The sequence below is a fragment of the Onychostoma macrolepis genome, chromosome 19, assembly GCF_012432095.1.
Source record: "Onychostoma macrolepis isolate SWU-2019 chromosome 19, ASM1243209v1, whole genome shotgun sequence".
Taxonomy (NCBI): domain Eukaryota; kingdom Metazoa; phylum Chordata; class Actinopteri; order Cypriniformes; family Cyprinidae; genus Onychostoma; species Onychostoma macrolepis.
This window is the reverse complement of record NC_081173.1, coordinates 15,466,483-15,491,504: the sequence shown is the minus strand read 5'-3', so window position 1 is coordinate 15,491,504 and position 25,022 is coordinate 15,466,483. Positions and strand designations below refer to the sequence as shown.

The window sequence follows — 25,022 nt, the reverse complement described above, 5'->3', positions numbered from 1 at the left end:
GACCGAGCATGCATTAAGCCTTCGACCAGGCCACTGGATTCCGCTGTTTGGGCTAGCGGGTGGATCCTTACAAGGTAAAGTTGAATCGCAATTTTCTCAAAATCTCATAATCGCATTAATAGGGTTCATGTAAATGCACTCACTGACACAATCATGCCAATGAGTGATGCAGTGTCGCCTGAGGGCCCGAAGACCACGGGCATCCAACAAAGGTCATTTTATTCAAATTTAAAAAACATCCCGACTGTCAGTCCTGCGTCATGTTTCCCGCCCTCTTGTGTCCTTATATGGTCTTTTTCCTGTCCTTGTTTAGTTTAATTATGATTCTGTTCAGCTGTGTTTATTATCCTGTGTATGTAGTTCCTGCCTGTTTAGTTCATTTTCGTCTGGTCTACTAGTTACGTTCCTTGTGTTCTTGTGTGTCTCAGCCCTGCCTTGTCTTGCCCTTTTGGATTTTATTAAAGACTGTATTTTGAGTTATTCCACGTCTCTGTGTTCCTCATTCCTCCCCACTGTGTGCACCATGACAGAAGACCAGACCTAAACCGAAAGTGAACGGCACCTTTTTTCACGGTTTTGTTTTCTGTTTTTTGAAAGTTTTTTGTTTGTTCCTGTTTGTCTTCCCCTGCGGCATGGAAGTCACCGCTCGTCATCCTGCTCTAGCCTGCAGAAATTCAAGTTCGGCGGGATCACTGCGAGCTCTGCGAGTCCACTGGGCGCTTGTCAGTAAAGTTCACTACGAAGTTAAGCCCGTCGGCCGTGGCTCACTCAAGCCTGCCAGTCGATCATCAGTCAAGTCTGTTGGCCGATCATCTGTCCTGCCCGCCAGCTGTGGCTAACCCAAGCCCGCCGGCCGCTCCAAAGTCAAGTTTACGGGTTGCCACTCGCTTAAATCCACCGGCTGTGGCTCCCTCAAGCCCGCCGGCTGCTCTGACATCAAGCCCACCGGTTGCGGCTCACTTCAGCTTCAAGGTTTGCTCCAGTGTCCTGACCAAGAGTCCAGTGCAGGATCCAGCCCCTGACCAGAGTCAAGTCATTTTAAAGTCTTGTGTCCACAGGAACAGTTTTAAATTAATCTTGTCTTGTCTTGTCCATGGAGACTCGTCTGGGGCAGGTGGCTCCTCTAGTTATGGCCACAGAAGCCATTCCCAAGCTGCCTGCTTCTCCTGTTGCTGATATGGAAGCGGTTCCTGAGTAAACCCCGTGAGGGCCCCTGACTCTACGTCCAGCTCAAGGAGGGCTGGGGTGTTCCCGTCATGCCCAGTATGGGCCTCAGCTTACGAGTTCTTGTGGATAGCCCTGAAAGGGCTCCTGTTCCTGTGTTCAGCCCATGGAGGGCTTCCTGTTCTTGAGTCTAGCCCACAAAGGGCCCCGGAGCCAGTAAGTTCCCCCAAGGGGGGGTGTAGTAGGGTTCCGGCTGTAGTGGCCGGGCCAAAGGGACCGAGGCCACGGCCACGAAGACCACCTGCTATGGCCTCCTGAGCTCCCTAATCCACCATGGTGCCCCGAACTGTCCCCTCCCCGGTGGTACGCGCCTTCTGGGAGGGGGGAGTTATGTCAGTCCTGTGTTGTGTGTTTCCCGCCCTCTTGTGTCCTTATATGGTCTTTTTCCTGTCCTTGTTTAGTTTGATTATGATTCTGTTCAGCTGTGTGTTTATTATCCTATGTATTTAGTTCCTGCCTGTTTAGTTCCTTTTTGTCTGGTCTACTTGTTACGTTCCTTGTGTTCCTGTGTGTCTCAGCCCTGCCTTGTCTTGCCCTTTTGTATTTTATTAAAGACTGTATTTTGAGTTATTCCACGTCTCTGTGTTCCTCATTCCTCCCCGCTGTGTGCACCATGACACCAACATTTCCGGAATTCGGGTTGTATACTGAATTCTATCTAGAACAGGGCTAGTCAACTAGCTTAATTTGAAGGCCGGATTATCGAACTGAAAATTTGAAGGAAGCCAAGGGGGTGGGGGCCGTCCCGATCTCTTTCTGCTATAAAATTAGGAATTAAATTGAAATGCATATTCAATAGTAAAATGAACTAAAAATACCAACACCAAGATCTACAAAAGGTTAACAGAGTGCTGTCTGTCAATCAATTATAAAAATAATTAATTAATCACATATTTTTCTGTAATTAATCATGATTAATCACATATTTATACAGTATATTTACAGTCATGGCCAAAAATATCAGCACCCTTTCAATTCTGTCAGAAAATGCAACACTTCTCTCAAATTTTTTTTCCAATTGCAAATGTTTTGGTATTCACATGCTTATTGTTTTTGTTTGCACTGCAACAACACACACACACACACACACACACAAAAAACAGAGAAGAAAAGTCAAACTTCAATAAAATTTCACACAGAACTCAAAAATGGACTGGACAAAATTATTGGCACCTTGTCAAAATTGTAAGAAATAATTGCTTTTCAAGCATGTGATGCTCCTGTAATTTGTATTTAGACATACCTGTGGCAAGTAGCAGGTGTGGGCAATATAGTAATCACACTTTCAACCAGTTAAAATGGAGAAAAGTTGACTCAACCTTTGTGTTGTGTGTCACACTGAGCATGGAGAAAAGAAAGAAGTGTTAAAAAATGTTAAAAATTGTGGAAAAACATGGACAATCTCAAGGCTACAAGTCCATCTCCAGAGATCTTAATGTTCCTGTGTCCACTGTGCGCAATATCATCAAGAGGTTTACAGCCCATGGCACTGTAGCTAACCTCCCTGGACGTGGATGGAAGAGCAAAATTAATGAAAAATTACAACAAAGGATTGTTCGATAGGTGGAAAAAGAACTCCGATTAACTTCCAAACAAATTCAAGCTGATCTGCAGACACAGGGTACAACAGTGTCAGCTCGCACTATCCATCGCCATCTGAATGAAAAGGTATGCGGTAACACTTTAGAATACTGATCCTTTGTTAATGAATAAGTACACATGAACAAGTGACTAATGCACTATTAACATTGTAGTAACTACTATTACCTAACAAGAAACTCTGATTATTGATTTAGTAAGTAATAGCGCTCAGTTGAAACTGGTAGTTCACTATTAGCTAATCAATAACTACTAATATATATATATATATATATATATATATATATATCCTGGAGAACTACTAAGAACTACTGTATACAGGTTCATAATTAATCAGAATTATGCATAATGTATAATTAATTCTAAAATGAAGATCATGGTAACTCACTAATAATGACTCAAGAATTATCAAATTCTTCTAAGGGAACTACTAATTACTTGGATCAGTATTCTAAAGTGAAAATTATTGTAACTCCCTAATATTGACTGATGCCATTGCAAGCTTTTGAATATATCTAAGGTTTTGGATAGTAATGACTCATGTGTTACTACATCCTTCTGAAGAAATTACTCATTATTTGGATCAGTATTCTAAAGTGAAGATCATGGTAACCCACTAGTAATGATTTAAGTGTTACAGAATCTAGCAAAATGAATTACTAACCAAAACCTTAAAAAAAACTCAAAAGTTTACAATGACTTCAGTAATTACTAGGGAGTTATCACAATCTTCACTTTAGTATACTCATTCATGGTTACAGGAAGCAATTGATTTCAGTTATTTTTTCCAAAGGGGGTACTACCAAATATTAAGTTAAGGGTGCCAATAATTTTGTCCAGTGCATTTTTTGGGTTCTGTGTGGAATTGTATCAGGTTTGACCTTTCTTCTGTTTTTTTTTTTTTGGTGTTGTTCCAATGCAAACAAAAAATAAATAAATAAACGTGAGTACCAAAACATTTGCAACTGCAACAATTTTCTAAGAGAAGGGTTGCGTTTTCTGTCAGAATTGCAAGGGTGCCGATATTTTTGGCCATGACTATATTGTCATAATTTCACTTTGAAACTCCAAATTAATGTAGAAACAACATAAATATAATATATTTAAATACGTGTTTAACGGCATCTTTTTACAGAGTAACCTATTATTAACGAAGAGATGATACCAATACTGCTACTGGTGTCTCTATTAAATGCATTTTCACTCAATTTTCCCTATTAATTATAGCCATTCAGCATTACAGTATAATTGAAAGCCATTATTTTTAACATTTAATGGGCTCTGAAATGTATAACAACTTTTAATTTAAATGATTTTAAAACAATCTTCACATAAGCTATATTGGTTAATTTTTATTCAAGCTACAAAAGTTAATCAGTGACTAGAGCAGTCCAGTGATTTCTCTTTTTCTTTTGTTCTTTGATTTAACATTACATCAATGACAGACTTCAGCAAGTTTCACTTTAAAAGCAGCACTGTTTCTTTAAAGGGGTGGTTTACTGCTTTTTTTCTTTGCTTGATTGTGTTTATGGGGTGCAATATAACATGTTTTCGTGTTTCGTTTGTTAAAAAACGCCTTATTTTTCATATATTTCACCTTTATTGTAAGCCGCTTTCTCCTCTGTCACTTGACTTCCTGATTCTATGAAACCACTCCCTCAGAAACAGGCAATGGGCTCAGATTGGTTATTTGGGCCGGTGTGTTGTGATTGGCTAAACTGCGTACTGCACATTGTCCGGAAACTTCACGCCCATTACCTTTACGGGCGACAGTTGCATGTGCTCCGGTCAAATGTAAATAATGGTGCCAATATTGCCGTATCAGTTTGAGTCAGAATCAGACCCAGAAAGCGGTAATGAAGAGAGTCAAGCAGAACTTCTGCAAGCACAGCTCTTACAAAACGTTTCTGAATGGAAGTTTGCTGTTGTGATTACATATAATTTTTTGAAGTTTGTACACGTTTGTCTTATACACACAAAATAGCATCGAACTAACTGGCTACTATAACCAAACAGCGTTGGCTTGTGTTTACGTTCTTGATCAAAAAAAATTACGTCATAAAGTATACATGGAAAATACATTTACAAAATTAGTACATAATTACAAATTCGGGTCCAAAATGTTTGTACGCGTTTGTCATAGACACACGAAATAGCATTTAACTCACTGGCTACTAAAGCCAGCTTTGGCATTTGTTTACGTCCTTGATAAAACTAAAACATTACGTCTGAAATTATACATGCAAATACATTTAAAATTATTAAATCTTACTTACAGGTCGTGGCCCAACAACTGCTGCCTCTGTTTTTAAAGTTGGAACTGCTCCATGTTTTAGTAATAGTTTCTTTGTGAATCCGGCATTGAACTCGTGTAGATTCTGGAAGCTGTCTTCCGTAAAATGTGCAGCACAGAGAGCTAAATTAGGATTGTAATTGTCAGGAACATAATCAAACATAAATTATAATCATTGTTGACGAACTACAGCGTCCGTAGGAAGCCCGAACACAGAAGACCTGACAGCTGGGTGAAACTAACACCGTTTTGACTGCATGGCTACAACTCTCCACTATAACTCTTCCTCTTCGACAAAGCCGCAGAACATGGCCTTGCCCCCTCTTTGGCTTGTTCCGGAGGGAGGGGTTGATGCAAATTTATGGGTTTTTTACGTATGCAACCCGGGAAGTATCTCGTTGTAGTCCCGTATGAGTCATTTTTGTAGGCATTAAACTTCCTGATTTTTAAAAGACGATATCTCCGCTTACGTTGAACTTTCAGCACAGCAACTTGCACCAACAGCAGCATTACACACTATTTAAAATGAAAAAAGTGAAATCGCAGTAAACCACCCCTTTAAAACCTGATGCACATGACGCAGATCTGACACACATCTGATTTTCTCCAAACGCTTTATGATCATTTAAGACTTTGTAACTCAGTTAAGACTATGTTTATCTTAATTTTTTTTCCCCTTTTTGTCACTTCATTATTTCATTATTGTGTTGTTGACCCACCCTTCTGAAACTCACCATCGTGCCTGGCAACTAATTGGACCCAACACTCTTGGACAATGCAGTGAGTAACACCGGCAGCTCATCTGAAGGGAGAAAAATGAAGAACCATGGACGACTGATGAAATGCAGTACTTTGCAGAAGTTTGAGCACATAAGTTCACATTAGAGCAGGGGTTCTCAACTCTGGCTTTCAAGGTCCACTGTCCTGCAGAGCTGAGCTCCAAGCCTAATCAAGCTCTACTGCCTGCTACTTTTTAATCCTGAAGAGCTTTATTAACTTGTTTAGGTGTGTTTAATTAGGACTGGAGCTAAACTCTGCAGGACAGTGGACCCCGAAGGCATTGGTTCCCAACCTTGGTCTTGAAATTCCCCCAACATTGCCCATTTAGTATGCCACACTAATCAAATCAAACCTGATTAAACAAATCAGATATCTAGTAGATGCCCCAAGCCCTGATCAGATATGGGGATCAGATAAGGGAGACACCCAAAATGTCTACTATAGAGGTTATACCAGTACCACTGGCTGGGAAATATTGCACTAAAGAACTTACCAGAGTGCACTCAGAAGCTGGAGCTTCTTGTCTATTTTGTCCTTCTTGTGGGGCAGTTGCAGCACTTACCCAGCTTGGAGGATGAGAATCAGAGCATACAGAAAATCAGAGAGTGAATTCATAGGCTAGTTATGAAGAGGTTAAACATTTCTGTCATTGGTGTGATATGCATCAGCACTGATATTGTACATTGGGGTCATAAATACTTCTTAGGTTCTGATGGATTATGCCATTTGATATCCTGAAGTTGTACTGTTCTGTAGGGCCAATTCTAAAAATGTCACCAAAGTGGTGTTCATGTTGTGCGGTTCAGTGGATATCCCAAAAGAGATCAGACACTATGGTGTTACAACACTGCAAGAAGATGATGCATGGGGTGGTGTTGGATGATGGATGTGACTTGGAGCTCTAATACGTTCTCTTCAATCTCAGAGGTGCCTTAGGCTTTGACCAGTTTCACCCCTGTGAGTTTCCGTTTTGGTGGCAGCCTCTGGATCTCCATGTCACAAAGAAATCCATGAGGGAGGAATGGATTGAATGAGTCATGCCCTTAATACGTGAACACATGCCTGAACCTAACAGCAAGAAGCAAAAAACCTCATCGCCAATATGCTACTGTGGACTTCAATGACTTGGCGGTCAACTTTGAGAAGGTGACGTCCTACACATATTCCTCATGATGAACACCTCTCATTGAGGCTGTAGTTGAGTTCTGGAGCACTGACTCTGAACGTGCTAAATAATTTGGGTCCTTGGCCTTCCAGTTTCAATGCTAAAAAGAGACTACAACAAAGAGGCTTAAAGTAATGAAGTCACCTGGACACCCACAAGGGTCAGATAGTCTATTTAGCACTATCAGTTTATATATGGTTTCTGATTGACCCCCCTACCTCTGCTAGCCAATGAACCCAGACGGGATGAGTGGGTGTGCGTATGTGTGCCCGATTTTTTTCTTTTTAGTTGACTTGTAGTTGCAAAGTTTTTCTCTGCATACAGCATAACGTCATCATAAGTGATTTATGAACAGAGCAAGATTTGCATAGTTGTTTTAGCCAATCGAACAAGTAATTAGAAAGTACTTATTGTTTCAGTCTGCAACCACATATCTGGCCAGCACTCTGCTGTCAAAGAATAAAAATGACCTTGGTCAGTAATCAAAGGAGAACTGGCCTAAATCGTTATAAATAATCTGAAAAAGGCAAAAAAGACACAAGCATGTTAAAATAGATTATTCTAACTTTCTAACATTTTTCTTTTGCAATATAGTTTTTTTCTGAGTTCATACACATACTAGTCTTAATTAATACTTGATTAGTCAAAATACATCAACATACAAAAACAGTTGCAGTTTTGTGTGAATTATGAATAATTTGGCAATGTATTATTTTAATATAAAATAAACTTAAAACATCCCTTATACAAAGAAGTTAAACATACATTTGTTTATCTCAGTTTCTGTTTGTTTTGTCCTTGGAAACCCAGTGCACTTCAGTTATGAGTGATTTTCATGTCTGGTTTTTGTTTATGCTGTTTTGTCCACACTTAATGGTTGATGTTTTTGGTAATTTATGATAATGTTGTGTTGTTTGCTTTGCTAATACCATTGAATCCCTGAGGGTCAGGATACTATCGATTATAGTATTGACAATGTTCTGCATTTCTTTTTTCTTTCAGTACTAAAAGCAGTTTAAAATTGAACTTAAAATGGAGCATTTTCACAAATCTGAAAGGAAAGCCCTGACACATTTTTTGCTCCTTGTTTGCAGTTCACTCATTTTTGCAGTTTACTCTTTACTCTCTTTTCTATCTTTGCTTCCTGTTGTACTGAGTTTGAGTAGGAACAGTGTGTATTATCTGAGCTCCTTCTTGAACTATTGTATTAGTTGCCTTACCTCTCCTTGCTCAGTTGCGTTCCCTTCCTCACATGGGGTGCTTGCAACATTTAATAGCGTAATTGCAAGTATTTCTCTCTTACGCACATACAAACTCACACACACACACTGTCTGTGATGTACGCCCATTGTGTTCCAATTCCCCCTGTGTAATCAATCCATGTAATTACATTGTCGTCTTCTTCCCGAAAGCTTTAATCAAGCTGTGCAATGTCCTGGATCTCCCCACACTAAGAAAGAGACTAAGAAAAGAAGTCAAGACAAGTGTGTGATTTGATGCGTCTGTTCAAATGAACGTGTGATGGTGAATGAGACAATATATTAGCCTGTCATGAGTGAGCGTATCCGTATCTGCCCATCTGTGTGTGTTCGTGAGAACACGTGAATCATTGTGAGAGCAAAGAGGAGATATAGATGGCAGTGAGTGGAGAGGTAGACCTGCTGACTCAGTCAGGGATGGAATAACTCTCCAGGCAAAGTGAAGAGAGGAAGTTTAATGCAGGGACTATGACCAGTGGAAAAGAGGCGACTCAGCCAAGGGCTGATGTTTTTCATTAATATCAGTGAGACGGCCTTGTGCTTGTTTAGTCCAAGGTTCAGAAAAATTGCTTACTCCCTCCAGGGTTATTTTGGGTGCCCCTGCAGAGACATCACTACCATTCTTTTGTAAAAGTGCTATTTCTTAAGTTTTCACTATGAAACTCCCCTAGGTGATGGTTAGGTCTAGTGGGAAATTGAATGCACTCGTCATAGCAGTTTGTTTCTTCAGTTGGGCGCTCATCAAAACCAAATTGGCCAGTAAATTAAATCCAGTGTGCACGAGACAGTTTTGTAATGAAGTATGACATGTTTGTGGACAGTTATTCCTTTTTTACCCACAGGGCTTTCTTTTTTTTCTGGCTTGTTCTGAATGTGTTGTAGATGGGAAAAACAGCATAGAATGTTAAAACTGAATGCAAGTTATAGTTTTGTAATAGGATTGGGAACTATTCCTTTGAAAAATGATGGTGAATGTTTGTTTCTCACACATACATTCTTACAAAATCGAAAGCAAATGTGAAGAGTGTAGTAAGATTCCTGGACAAGTGAAAGATACACTTATGTGTTTTGGCAGTATTTTATGAAAATTAATTGAAAAATGGAACCACATTTTTTGTTTTAGCATATTGTTTAATAGATAGTTAGGACCAGTTATTTGATAGCATTAATGGCTCCTCTGTAAAGACATTTTGCAAGAAATTAAGTGTAGTAATGATAACAGTTATCTCATAATTTGGCAGTGAAATGCATTTTTATATTTGGTAACACTTTATTTTAAGGTGTCCATAATACAGAGTAATTATCTAGTTAAGTACTTAGTAGTAACTGTTGTACTTACATGAAACAAAATGTACTTACCATGTAACTAAGTTATGGAACAGCCTGTACTTACAGTTTGTAATTATGTAGATGTAATAGGCAGCTACTGTTACACATATGTAACAGACTACTTAAAACAAAGTGTATCAAGATTGTACTTAAGGGTACTTCATGTGTATCTATACTGTACACCTTATCCAGCTGCACCTTAGTTTGATTTAACCCACCAGTACACAGCTTAAATACATGTAATACCTTTCTAATCACATTGCAATTAGATAATATTACACAGGCATAAGCTACTTAAAATAAAGTGTATCAAGATTGTACTTAAGTGTACAAGTAGCTGTGTAACAGACTCGGTCTGTTACATATGTGTAACAGTGGCTGCCTATTACATCTACATAATTACAAACTGTAATTACAGGCTGTTCCATAACTTAGTTACATGGTAAATACATTTTGTTTCATGTTAGTAGAACGGCTACTACTAAGTACTTAATCAGGTAATTACTCTGTATTATGACACCTTAATATAAAGTGTTACCCTCCTTTACTGTATAAACATAAGGATACGTTTGGAAAGGTGTTAACAAAACCATTTGAAAAATTCTTTCCATTATTTTAGAGATGTTCTAGAGGCCAGATGGGTGTCGTCTTGATTGTTGTTTGCTCTGCTAAATTAGAAACCCATTAAAAAGCCATTCTGTGCATTTGAATTGCTGAATTTCAGGCATATCAAAGCACAAAGCCAAATTCTCCAAGTTAAATAGATTACAATGCTATCATGGTGTATGAACATGCATAGCAAATTAACTTAAGACGCAAACACTGTTTCAGAAGCCCTTGTGTTTGTCTAAGCTGAAGTCGTGCATGGGCGAACATACTCCAGAAAACAAACAACCACTCTTTACCCAACTTGAACACCATGCTGTTAGCTCCTGCTTATAATTATTCCTATGATGCTAAAGCTCTCAAGAAACCCTTGAAATACCCTACAACATGTAGAGTTTGTGCAATGTGTGCAAGCAAATGCAGCTGTATCACTGCTTCTCTAGTGTTGTCAAAGCTCACAGAAAACAGTGGATTGCAGAAGGAGGTTTACAGTCCATGATGAATGACCTGCCCGGTTCACTGCCACAACTCTAAATGCCTTCAGCACATGCAATTCTATAAGAGCTTCCTCCCTCCCATTCCTGCAGGAAGTCACTGCCCCCTCACCCTTCCAGTGTAGCCAACAACAACTGGAAGTGAACTACAGTCAGCTCTCTGTGGTTGGGTTCCTGGGTGTCAAGAATTAGACGCTCTTTGGAGACTTCCTCCCAGACCTTCTGCTCTTTGATCTGGATCCCACTTTGCTGCCAAGCACTATACGATGATTTCTGCCTTTTTGTCTTTGCTCACATTTAAAGGAATATTGCATCCAAAGGAAAATTCATCATTTACTTGTGTTGTGCCAAAACAAGGGTATGAAGACCTTTTTCTTTGGTGGAACACAAAATAGTATCATAGAAGTTTTCCACGTTTTTTGTATGAATTATTCAGAATGGCTGTGTGAACCAAATCAACAAGGTCTGACTCAATGAATCATTTTTTCATGAATCGGACATACCTGCTCACAAGAACTCATTACTTGCTATCTTACTATATTATTACTTACTATCTTTTTCTTTTTTTAAATATCTCCTTTATTCATTGTAACTGCAGTGAAGAAGAACGGGCCTGTACATTCTTTAGAACTCTTTTGTGTACCACTGAAAATGTGAGTCACAGATTTGAAACTGCATTTAATTATGACTTTTTATGCTTTTCCATTAAAAAGTGAACATCTGTTAGTTCAGACTAGTTCAGCCTGCAGATTTAAAGGTGATCTCAGCCCCTAGTTTTACAAGATGCTTTTGCACTATGGTAAATGTGCATAGCTCACAAGACAAGGGCAAAACAGAATAACTAGAACATGCATCTTCTATGACACCTCCATGGCCTGTGGCATGTGCTATGAGCCGTGAAGGTACCTGCATGCAGTCCGTGGGATTTTGTCCTCCACTCTAATTTAATCTTGTTCATGTAACATCTTATCTAATCTAGTTCCCCACCGGCTGCCTGTCAGAGAAGCATATGCTTATCCACCCCCTACGCTGCCAGTGTAAACAGCCTATAAACCTGTGTTTAATTAAAGCATTGCCCTGGATTACACAGCCCTGCGGCTGACCTGACAGTGGCATGCAGCAATAACTTTGGACAGGATTGGCTCGATGTTGGGTGGGTAAGTCACCTGCCATTTCTCTTTTATTTGCTTTAGGCTGGACAAGGAATAAAGGAATGAATCTTCAACGAGATGTGGTGTCTAAAGCTTGAAATGCTTGTGGACACACTCTGATATTACAATGAACAAAATCAATATGAAAATATTTGGCCTAGAGAAATGTCTGTGGATGAATGTGCTTGAGACGAATGACAGAGACAATTTAATAGGTCTATATTGTTTGTTTTGCTTTCAGATAGGCCTTAGGAAAGATAAAACACTCTAGAACAGCTTTGTAAATGACTGGTTTGAGAAATGCTTGTTAATTATGTTAAAAGGGTCATCGGATGCAAAATTCACTTTACAAGTTGTTTGAACAAATATGTGTTGGAAGTGTGTGTGCACATCCATCCTATAATGATAAAAATCCACCCATTTTTTTTTTTTTTAATCCATTTTAAAATCCCCTTTCTCAAATCAGGCTGTTCTGAGATTCCTGTCAGAATGACGTAGTTCTGTACAGACCGCTCCCACAATAGTTGATTGACAAGCCAAGCCAACACACCCATGTGGGGCCCATAGGGGTTGGAACTGGGACGATATCTGGGACCCAGCTAATTTTGTCCTCCGTTTCCATGGTGGCCCAACATGGGTTAGCCCAGATGTGCTGATGATGGGCCCTTGATGGGCTCCATATAGGGCCCATATGGGTTAACCAGGTAGCTCCCATTTGGTGCTTACATGAGTCTGCCTACATGGGTTAGTGATGGGACCCAGCTAGGTCTTATGTAGGTCTCTTATGGGCCACAACAGGTATACACATGGGCTAATATATTTGTCTGTTTGACAACACAAACATTTAATTAAATCCTAAAATGCTAAAGATATTCAATAAACAGAAACCAGTAGTTCATGCTTTTAAGCAAAGTTTATTTGGAATAATTTAAACATGACTATTATAACCTGTACATTTACTTTAAATTTACATCAACTTTATAAAACATAAGCATCTTAAAAAAAAAAAAAAGTTAAAGTGAAGCTCCTGACAAACATTATTTGGAATAACTTGAATCATTTGTATACGCATATCTGAAAACTCTAAAATACATTTCACAAACAAACACACCAACAGTACAGCTCCTCACTCCTCTGTCCTCGCTCTCCCAACAATCCTTTGAAAAGACAACAATTAAATCAACCACTGTGCCACTTTTTCACAGTTAAAACAGATGATTCTTGTCTTTTTAAAGATATTTCCATTTAATAATCAAGACTACCTTAAGACTTACCCATCTTAGTCTCTACTATGTGACCTTGCAGAACGGTTTCCTCCCGTCACCGATTAGCCACTTTGACACTGACTTTTCTGCCTCGTTTCTGGTAATTTGGTTTGTAAGATCATTTTTTTCAAGCTTCCTGTAAAACACAAAAAGCATTAAAGTTAAATTAAACTCCATATTTAAGCCCTTGCAATAAATAAGCAGTCATTTCCATTTTTACAGTTTTTCAGGACGTACAATAATGGTATCGGATATAATATTCTATCATAAATGACTTCTGTGTAAACAAGGGCACAGGGCAACATTTAAAGGCATAGTTCACACAAAAATTAATTTTTCTCATTTTAAATCACAAATGTCAAAATCTATCCATCTGAAATTTTCTTTTAAAAAATTATTATTTTTAATCAGGAAATGCATAGGTCATTTTCATTGCCATTACAGTGAAATAACTGAACATAAACATAAGAGCCTGATAAAAATGATTTTAGAAGAAAATTTCAGACGGTTTTTGCATGTCTTCATTTGTTGTTATTTTATTATCACTTCACTTGTATTAGTGTACTTGTCTTTAATAAAGTTTGAATATCATTATTTATTATAAACTGAGTTTTGTGATCGCTACACCACAAATTAACAGTTACTTATCACTAAAATAAGCAGAACACCTGGTTCATATTCTCGTAATTTGGGGTATTGCTTGTCTAGATTTGGACAATTATTTGCATACAATCAAACTGATTTGATTCCACTGATTTACGAAGAACAAACTCAACTCTACCGAATAACCTCTGTTTGCACATGAATGTTATAAATAATCCAAAAGCAAGTAAACATACCATATACAACCTCAAGCAGTTTGAGCCCCAGAAACTGTAGCTTTCCATGCCGGCCAACAAAATTGAACTCTCTTGATAAGGGGTGGTCCAAAAGGAAGGCCCTCATTCTTCTTGTGGCTTCATCCACAGTACTCACTCCAATTTCTGCAACCACAGCAACCTAACGTTAAACAAGATAATCAATATTGGGGAGACAACACAAAAAATTAACCCGTATAATTGCAATTACATTTCCCCCCAAATCTACTGTGTGTATCGTGTCCATACAAGTCTATTACTCACAATTCCTATGGAACACTTCCATAATTCCTATGCAGTTACCGCTGTAACAGATGTTTTATACTTGTACTACAATTGTGTTGCCTGTGCTACAAGAACATTCTCTACAGCAAAAAAAGCTTCAATACTGTGAAAATGTCTTAGGCCACCATTACGTTTGTTGTTTTGGAAATGTTATAATGATTATCTCATAGTTTTTATTAGAATACAACCAGAAAATACAGGACATTTATAGGCAGTATTAAAAAACAGAAAGAAACAAAATGGTGGCCTAAGACTTCTGCACACAATACTGTAACATAGGTGCAAAAACGTCTTAGATTACGTATGTAACCCCAGTTCCTCGAGGGAACGAGACGCTGTGTCCAAGAACGCTAGGGGAATGCCTCCAGCATGACCGCGCTCTGATACAAATGTAATCTGTCCAAAGGATGGGCGAGACGTCACGGGCGGGTGACGTAACGGCCAGGAAGCATAAAAGCACGTGCGGTGGAACCGGCGTCAGCTTCAGGAATGAAGCAACCGCTCATAGGGATGCCGGAAGTATGGCTTCGAGACGCAGCGTTTCGTTCCCTCGAGGAACTGGGGTTACATATGTAACCTAAGACGTTCCTCTTCAGGAACTCGAGCTGCGTCCAAGAATGCTAGGGGAACGAGATCCCCACGCCGCCAGACTGACAAATCCCTGCCTAGTGTGGATGGAGCACAGCTAGGGCGAGAGAAAAAAGGCCACAGGTGGCTGCGTCCCGAAGGCCAACTTCTGAAGAGTGAGTTTTGATCCCCAAGAGGGAAGAGCAGAGGACTCGAGGCTATGGAATAGCATCCTGATCCACCACATAGCAAACGCTCTCTGGCCGGAGGCCTCAGCCTCTGGAGGAAACATGTACTATGGGGTGTCTACCCACTGAAGGTCACAGAGAAGGGCGCGGTAGGCCGGTATAGCTGCCACGTAAACCCTCAGGGTGGAGTGGGTTAACCCTGCGGAGGAACAGGCCCGCACAGACTCCACAACTGTACCAAACGGTCAGTTGGCTGGGTCGAACTGGCAACTTCTGCACCATGAAGTGACACTTCACTTCAGGGTGTAGAAGTCCCTTGTATTGTGGAGAAAACATGTAACTAGGGGGTGCCTACCCACTGTAAGGCCACCGAGAAGGGCGCGGTAGGCCGGTATAGCCACCACGTAAACCCTCAGGGTGGAGTGGGTTAACCCTGTGGAGGAACAGGCCCGCACGAACTCCAGAACTGTACCAATCGGGCAGTTGACTGGGTCGAGCTGGCGGTCTCCGCACCAAGAAGTGAAAAGTTCCACTTCAAGGCGTATAGTTTCCTCGTTGAGGGAGCTCTGGTTGGAGGAAGGTCTCAACAACCTCGGCTGGGAGACCGGAAGCTATGGGCTGTGCCCCCTCAGGGTCCACACCTACAACTTCCAAAGCTCCGGGCGGGGGTGACAGACCCCGCCAGAGAGGAGATCCTCCTGACGGAATCTCCCATGGAGAGCCGTCGAGGAGAGAAATCAGGTCCGAGAACCATACTCGGCCCGGCCAGAACGGTGCTACCAGGAGTAGACTGACCTCGTCCCAGCGCACTCTCGCCAGAATTCCCGGGAGCAGAACGATCAGGGGAAAACGTACAGATGAAGCCTCGGCCACGTCTGTACCATGGCATCCAGCCCCAGTGGAGCTGGATGAATTTAGAGAGTACCAGAGGGGACATGCGCTGTGTACTTACCTGAGTAGCGAAGAGGTCCACCTGAGCCTGGCCAAACACTCTCGAAATGTCCATCCATTCCCCGGGTCTCAGCCCCTGCCTCGACGGGATGTCTGGTCCCACACTGAGATGCCCAGGCATGTGAACTGCTCTCAGTGAGAGGAGTTTGTCCTAGGACCACCCAACGATCTGGTAAGCCAGCCTGTACAGGGGGCGTGAACGCAGACCTCCTCGGTGGTTGATGTAAGAGACCACCGCTGTGTTTTCGGTGCTATCGCACCAACACCGGCGATCTCTTAGGTCTGGGAGAAAGTGTTTCTGTGAAACACCGCCAGCATCTCCAGGCAGTTGATGTGCCACATGAGATGGCGAGTACTCCACAGACTGCGGGCAGGGTGAGGGACACGTCCGTCGCTAGCGTACGCAGCGACACAGAGCTCCCAGCATCGGGCCCTGAGACAAGAACCAAGGATGTCTCCACATGTCTAAGGCACGTAGGCACCACCACGTGACCTTGATCATGTGAATGGGGAGAACCCCTTGGTCTTGAGCCACCACTGTTGAGTGACTGGCCTTCTTTCACTCTCCTGACTGCCGTGAGGATCGACTCGATCCAAGCAGGGGACACACTTGCCTGCATCGTGGTCGAATCCCACACCACACCAAGATAAGTGGTTCTCTGTAATGGAGAAAGCACACTCTTCTTGGCGTTCAGTCTTAACCCCAACACTTTCATGCGAGCAAGAACAACATCTCAATGTTGAGCCGCCATCTGCTCTTATTGAGCGAGAATCAACCAAAGTGGATATGCGGATGCCTTGTAGCTGCAACGGAGCTAATGCGGCATCCACACACTATGTAAAAGTGCGGGGTGAGTGCTAGGCCGAAGGGAAGAACCCGATATTGGTGAGCTTCGCCCTCGAAAGCAAACCTCAGGAACTCCCTGTGAGTGGGAAGGATGGAGATATGGAAGTATGCGTCTTTTAGATCGATCATGACAAACCCGTCCTCGGACCTGATCTGAGACACGACCTGTTTGAGCATCTTGAACTTCAGTCTGCTGACTGAGTGGTTCAACTGATGCAGATCTAAAATGGGACGCCAACCCTCCATCCTTCTTGGGAACTATGAAGTACCGGCTGTAGAACCCGGAATCTCTTTCGAGAGGAGGGACCACCTCGATGGCCTCCTTTCTCAAGAGAGTACTCTACTTCTCGTTCCATTACCAGAACCTGCTCGGGGCACACCAGAGTGGGATTCACCCCGTTGAAACGAGGCGGAGGAGAACCAAACTGGATTCTGTAGCCTCTCTCTACAGTATGCAGGTCCCAAGGAGACACATTTGGCAGTAGTTTTCACGCTGCCAAATAGTCTACTAAGGGAACCAGTCTCTCAAGACTGGCCTCTGGTATAACCAGGGCGGCTAGCTCGGTGTCCTGGAACGGCACACCGGCAGGAGAAAGCCAAACTAGCTGCTCTAGCGACCCCCGAAGGGGTGGCAAGCATCTCAGCGGAAGAAACTGAGATGTGTGCTCGCTGGAGATTGCTGCGCCCTGGAACACCGTACGTGGCAGGGTTGGCAGACCGATCTCCTGAGGGCACTGAGGAGAGACGGGCACTGTGTATGCCGCTCTTCCCCAGAGGGGCCGGCCCTCAGAAGTCCTGGGCCATAGGCAGCAGGATGTTTTAGCCAAAGACTATCCAGTGAGAGTGACGGTCCGCAGATCCGCCTTCTGCTAGAAGGCCTCGGCCCGGGAGCGCCACTCTGACTCCAACATACTGGGGAGTACGAGAAGTGACACTCCCTATATGAGGAGCTGGAACATGGTTGGGGATGCTCCGCCCAGCAGCCCCTGCTGACCACATCAACCTCCTCAGAGGAAGAGAAGTAAAACATTGTGCTCTCACTCGAGAAAATCCCAAGTTTTCTTAGGCTCCTTTTACACATACACATCTAACTTCTCCTAGTTAGATGAAATAGATCATTTAATTCCTCAAAATTAAATGGAGAAAAACAACCAGACAAGTAAACATGGTCTGATATGAAAAGGATTCATGAAACAAATGAGAATGACATAATGCATGCGTCGCCTCTGCACAGTGAGATCTCACTCAAAGGGGGAAGAACTGCACCGCGGGCCTCCAGCCCCGAGCGAGAGCGCTAGATCTGGGGATTGCAGGTGGAGAGAGGGCGAACCCGTCTCCAACCCGTCCGCCAGATCTATGTGCGATCACCGCGATCTCATTCGCCGCCGTGCCTCAGCAGCGGCGGACCTGAACCGCGAGATCATACGGCGGGGAGAAGCATGATCAGCCCCTTTTTTTGTTTTTTTTCGAGCTGACAGCGCGAACTCCGTTCCTATGTAGGGACACTGCTATAATGACAACCTCGTTCATAATAAGCTTGTGCAAACAATGCTCGTTCAAGCACTGCGATTTTGCAAAGCTCATCGACGCCCTTCACGTCTACCTCCTCGGAGAAAGACAGGCGGAGCGTTGAGCCCTCTCTCTGGGGGGAAGAACTCGCGGGGCTTCCGAACCCAGAGAGCGGGCGCTGGATCTCATGGGAAGGAAGAAGATAGGGGATCGCCTGTCTTCATTCCCTCCACCTGATCCATCTGCGATTCCCGCGAGCACAGCCGCTGCTCCGCCTCGGCGAAAGCGGGCCGGTAACGCATGGAACGCAGGTGATAGCTCCCTCCTCAAAGAGAGCCCTCTGAGAGTAAGCATACGCAGCGACAAACACTCACAAAGCGGGCAGTCAGCTCCCTCGAGAGCAGACTCTGCGTGCTCTGCTCTCAAGCAGACCACACACGGACTGTTAGTGAAAAACACAGCCTGTAATGCGTTCTGCTCTCGCCCAAGTGCTAGTTTCTCTGCACTTTAGACATTGTGGAGCTTATTAGTGACAAACAATACTACATAAGACTCACAACACAGATCGACAGACACACACAGAGTAGCGGTTGCTGAATGACAAAAGCTGACGCCGGTTCCACCGCGCGTGCTTTTATGCCTCCTGGCCATTACGTCCCCCGCCCGTGACGTCTCGCCCATCCTTTGGACAGATTACATTTGTATCAGAGCGCGGTCACGCTGAGTTCCTGAAGAGGAACGTTAATGTTCAGCCCTGTGAACCTACTAAATGGTTATGTTAGAACATACCACTTGTTTCTGGAAGGTGGGGTCTGCCAATTTCTACTCCACTGCATCAACATCCGAGACTGTCTGATTACTTCCTGTAAGAAAAATGCTTATTACTTTAAAAAATGTAAATTCTAATTTGGGCAAAAACATTTGTATTAGTCATAACAATTTGTATGATTTGTAATAAAACCCGAATGCAAACTGATACAGATTTATATAAGGCAGAAACTCCTGTCTGCATGATAAATATTAAATATTGTTGTACTATTATTGTATTTTATGTATTGTTGAAAGTACAACAGTCTTGTTTACTGTTCAAATCGAGATCTGTCCCAGGTTAACGTAACTGTTACCTTATTTAACGTTACACTAGATTAGCTTACACTAGCTTCTCTGCTATTTTAGCCATTTGACATCATCCTTGTAACTTAATCTTCCTGTATTGTGAACACACAGCCAGGTGCCAAGCTTTGCAGTTTAAGTATTAGCTTTTTTTAGTGTTTTTTTTACTTTTAGAGGGCGTAGGGAACACCAATACAGCATTATCTTTTAGGCATTGGCACCAGAAATAAGCGGAAAAATATGGCGCGATCTGAGTATGATGTCTAAATTCTAACGCGACAAAAGCCAAACTATGTTTCGGTTAACATTATGGTTTGTAAACAATGTAATTAAATGCTCTACATTTTTAAACTTGTAATTCTTACCTTGGATACCTTGGAGGTAATCGGTAAAGGCTACGCTAAAGGCAGCTGCCAATCAGTTCGTGCCTGTGTGAACGAACAGACAACCTTCTTGGCACAATACATAATTCTGTTTTTTTTTACCCCAAATGCAGCGATTATACCCTGCTAACCGCGGGGGCCACAACGGTACGCACAATAGGTCAATATTCACTATTAACGAAACACTTTACACCGGTCTCAACATCTCTCACCGTTTCACTCACTCCGATTGAGTGAGTAAACAGACAGATTTTTTTTTATCTGATTTCATGCTATTATGTATTTAAATTGTGCATGAATATTCCCAAAACACTATGACAGTGCAATCTCTTTGTGAGATATGTGATTGTTGTCATATTTTCTATAAAAATCTAAAATACATGCTTGAATTAAAATAAAAATGAATGATAAATACGCCTTTCGTACTGAATTTAATAGCAAGCACTTTGAGTGTCTTGTTCATCAAATTTATATTCATATAACAGAACTGAAATTATATCATGTTTATCAGCAGCACAGCATATGAGTGAGAATAACGCAATATCTGCCTTTGATCTCGTAGGTATCTGTTCTACTTTGAGAGGGCAGAACTGTCCGTCTTGACTGCGCTTATTTCACTCCTCCCCTCACTGCAGCCACCTACTAGGCGAGGCGAGGCGCATCTCAAACAAGCCTACGCTTATGGCGAATCATTTGATTCAGAATGGGACTTCAAAGCGCGTTTCACGAATCATTTGATCCCCACCGGGGATAAAAATAATTCAGCAGAGGCAGGGATGCATAGACCAGAGGGGGGGAAATTCCCCCCCTACAAAACGCACCCTGTATATATATATATATATATATATATATATCACCCTATATGGGATTAATTATGTTTGCACTAGATTTGATAAAACAAATAGGGTCCCATATGTAGCCCATTTTGAGCCCATGCACACATTTCCCATTAATTACCCAACTGGGAACCACACGGGGAGCCCACCTGGGTTCACATGTGGGTCCTAGCTGGGTCACCCAAGTGGAAGTCCATGCCCACTCTGTACCCCTGTAGCCCATGTGAAACCCATGTGGGCCCCACACCCTGAGTGAGCCGAGAGCTGTCCGCCATTGTGTTGACTCCAGTGCAGGGTAAGACAAGATGTCTCAGATTAAGCGATTGAGGCGTTTTGTTGTTGGATGTAATAATGAATATAGCAGTCATCATTCACTCCCGACATCTGAGCCGCTGAAGACGCAGCATTTTGTATGGTCCATATATATATATATATATATATATATATATATATATATATATACCTAGATGCCTTGACTGTGTGCGTCTACAACAGCAAATTATACGCTTGTATATTTGAATATTCATTGATTATAATCGTGAATGCGAGATGGCTGACGTATCTGGAGCGGTCAAATAGGGAATCTATATGCATCTATGGTCTGCTCGTCACTCCACGGAAGAGAGGGTCAGCAGAGCTCACTAGGATTTAAAGCAGAGCTGATTTTGACAGGGTAAAGAAGGTGTTTTTTACACTACCATTGAGAAATTTTAACCAAAGTATGTTATAGACTTTTCATTAAGACCCTAAAGAATCATATCAACTTGTGTAAAATGGGCATCCGATGACCCCTTTAAAGCAGTCATATCATGAACAGTTATTATAATTAATAAAAATTATACATTTGGAACTTCTGAAACTTATTAACTTTACAGAAGTGATTTTATTATAAAACCCTGTGATGTTTCTGGCTGTTCTGAAGGATTTTAATATAAGGGAGAGTGGCTGAATCTAAGTGTGTGTATGTTCAGTTTATTTGTGTCTGGGTTATCCTTAGTATTTAGACAAGAATGTCTCCTGAGCGATTGAGGTGTTTTGTTGTTGGATATTATAATGAACATAGCAGTCGCCATTTACTCCCGACATCTGAGCCTCTGAAGACACAGTGGATTACTTTTATTTTTGAAAGGAATGCTTCCTCCGATCTACCTAAATGCTTATATGTTTGTGCAAATCATTCGTGATCCAGCTTCACCTCCATAAGAAGTGAATATAATTTAAAAAAAAAAAAAAAAGAAATTATTACGAATATTTGCAAATCGCCTTTCCTAATAATGTGCTAGTTAGCAAGTTCCACGATGAATGTGGCTAAAGTTAACGGTCTCAGAGAACTGGTCTCCCCACGGAAGAGAGGGGTGGGGTGAGGTGAGCAGTAGCTCATTATCATTTAAAGGATAATGCACCAAAACGGAGCGCTGTGAACAGAGCTGTTTTTGACAAGATAAAAAGGGTGTTGTTTTACACTACCACTGAGGAATTTTAACCAAAGTATGTTATAGGCTTTTCATGCATTTTTAAATGCTGCAGTTACTGTTAAGTGCAGTTTAGTGTTATAATTAACAAAATCAAATGCAATTTATTTCTTCAAATGTCACAGAGCTCAGAAAATAAATAACAATGAGTATTATTTTTTCCTTGATCTTGGATCATATGAAAGCTATTGCTTTTAGATAGCTTATTGCGGAAAGATTGGTCACAGTGTGTGCACGACCAAGTGGCAGGACTTTTGCTATCGTTAACGCTGCCTCCATTGTGCCACCTCTCTCCTATTGAAAATGTACTGGGAAATCGTGGTTGCCGCATACTGTGTAAATCGGCTTTTATTCTTCCCCTTCTGTCCTACATGACTCGTAATTGCCAGTCAGAAAATGCTGTGTCATTATAAATAAGAATTGTGGCGTTGTAAACCTCAGTCTGTGTTGGCAGTGAGCATTGATTGCTTCCTGTCTACATGACATGCTGTATGAAAAATCGGGCGTTATTAGATTTTGCTGTTTAATTGTATTGCCTCTGCAAGATATCAAGAACCAGAGAAGACGCTAGTTCACCAGGCCATGTAATTATAACCGCACGACCTAATGGACTGATTGACAGACTAATTCGTAGGAACTCGTCAGTGTGGTTGTCAGTGTTTTGACAAGACACTTCATTTTTGTAAATAACACAAAAATAGAGGTGTTAAGCTTTATGTCTTACAGTGGCTGTGTAGGCTGTCATGTTCCTCAGGATTTCTATACCCGCCATCACTTTCTTTCTTCCATTCAAAGGTGTGTTTTATGTGGGTTCATTCAGTTAGATACCTGCACTGCACTTTTCATTTGACCTCGACAGCAAGACTCTTTCTATTGATCTGACTGAATCAGTCATAAATCTTAAACAATCAATACACCCTACTTGTGTTTCAGGTTTATCCTCCATAAACTGAGCTATGCAACATTTAGTTCACCGTTAATTAAATTTAAACCTTTTAAAACATGAAATGTATAAAGAAAACAAGGATTATTTAGTAAATCAAGGTTACTTGAACTTCTTCCACAACCGATTTTAGGTAATGATTTACTTACAAAGCAAATGGTTTCCACTGTAACTGCAGGATATTAGGTATTTTAGGCACCAATACCAATGACCCTCTTGACTGCTTGACTTACATTTAATTTCCCCTTTTATCTGTCTTGAATGTGGGCAGAAAGCGAAGGATGTGTATTTATGATGCAGTCCACGCTTTGCATTTTAGAAGAAGCATCTCTGAATATACAGAGTGTTAAGGGATTAAAGGGGTTTTCCGGTGATTTAATAATTTTTATTATATTTATTTATTTTTTAATGAAAGGAAGTGTGAAACATACGCCGGCGTTTTAGTGCCACGTAAAAAAAATAAAATAAAAATCTAAAACTACGAGATTAAAGTCGTAATATTTTGAGAATAAAATCGAAATTACGAGAATAAAGTCAAAATATTACTTGAATAAAGTGGAAATACTACGAGAATAAAGTCGAAATATTTTGAGAATAAAATCGAAATTATGAGAATAAAGTCGAAATACTATGACAATAAAGTCGAAATGTTTCGAGATTAAAGTCGAAATGTTTTGAGAATAAAGATTATAGTTATAATATTTTGAAATAGGCTATTCTAGCCTTTTGCGGATGCAAATGGCCCGGATTGTGAGCACCAGGAGATATTCCAAATCTCAGTTTTCAAAATCTGTCAGTTTTATAGCGAAATACAAACAATATGTAGGCTATATTGCAATAATGTGTTTGTCAAACGGCATGTGAGTCAATCATCTTTCCGATTACAATAACGAACGACGAGACATTATTTTCATTATAAATTAGGCTAAACTTTTTTTTTTTCATGCCTTATGATGTTCCTTCACTTTATATCTTGCTGTAAACTTGAAATAAAGAGCAAAAACACATTTATAATTTCTATTTCGTTATAAAACTGACAGAATTTGAAAGCTAAGCTGTGTGTAAAAGCAACAAAGCACAAAATTGTTGCGATTACTGGTTGGCTGGTGTGCTACAAATAATTAATGAAAGATGTTAAATATTATGTCCTCATTTACAGTATACCATTAATAAAACAGTTTGTGAATGGTCACTTAATATTTACAGCAGAAAAGACAACAATATAACATGTGTTAACAAATTTGAGTCCACTTCAACCTTTAGAACGTTTTATTGCTGTTTAATTAAACAGGCTATGTGAGGAATGACAGTTTGGACGCCACAGATGTTTTTGCGGAGTAGGTGGTGGAATTTTCACAATAATTTAATGAATTGATTCACATAAATACAGCGATCTGTCATGCCACATTAAATAGCTTGAAAATCACATTATTGTAAGACAGATTTGTGTTTCGCTATAAAACTGATTTTAAAAGCTGAGACTTTGTTTTATATTAAAAGCACTAAAAGCACAAAGCTTAAAGGGATAGTTCACCCAAAAATGAAAATTAGCCAAAGATTTACTCACCCTCAGGTCATCCTAGGCGTGTCTGACATTCCTCTTTCAGATGAACACATTCGGAGTTATATTCAACATTGTCCTGTCTGTTCCAATCTGTATAATTGCAGTGAATGGTGCCCCTGTTTCTGAATCCGAAAAAAAGTACCCATCCATCGCAAAACTACTCCACACGGCTCCGGGGTGTTAATAAAGGACTTCTGAAGCGAAACGATGCGTTAGTTTAAGAAAAATGTCGATTCTTAAATCTTTATAAACAGTTTAGTCCAGCTTCCCATCTCTCGAGCAGGCGCGGTCCCGACAAGGCGGTTGAGAGTATGACGTAGGCGCTGCGAAATGCACAACGTA

At 41.1% G+C, this 25,022-nt stretch overlaps 1 long non-coding RNA gene across 2 annotated transcripts; it reads right to left on the bottom strand.

Annotated features, from left to right (window-relative positions):
- Window positions 1-12,924: 12,924 nt before the first annotated feature.
- LOC131525434 (uncharacterized) lies at window positions 12,925-24,945 on the bottom strand. 2 transcript variants are annotated; one of them, XR_009267215.1, is made up of 5 exons: window positions 24,684-24,945; window positions 19,159-19,232; window positions 14,005-14,164; window positions 13,175-13,301; window positions 12,925-13,057 (listed from the first exon to the last, which is right to left on the bottom strand). It is a non-coding gene; the product is annotated as an uncharacterized LOC131525434 (long non-coding RNA). The 2 variants fall into 2 exon arrangements; XR_009267216.1 differs by having other exon boundaries at window positions 14,005-14,148.
- Between the last annotated feature and the right edge of the window lie 77 nt (window positions 24,946-25,022).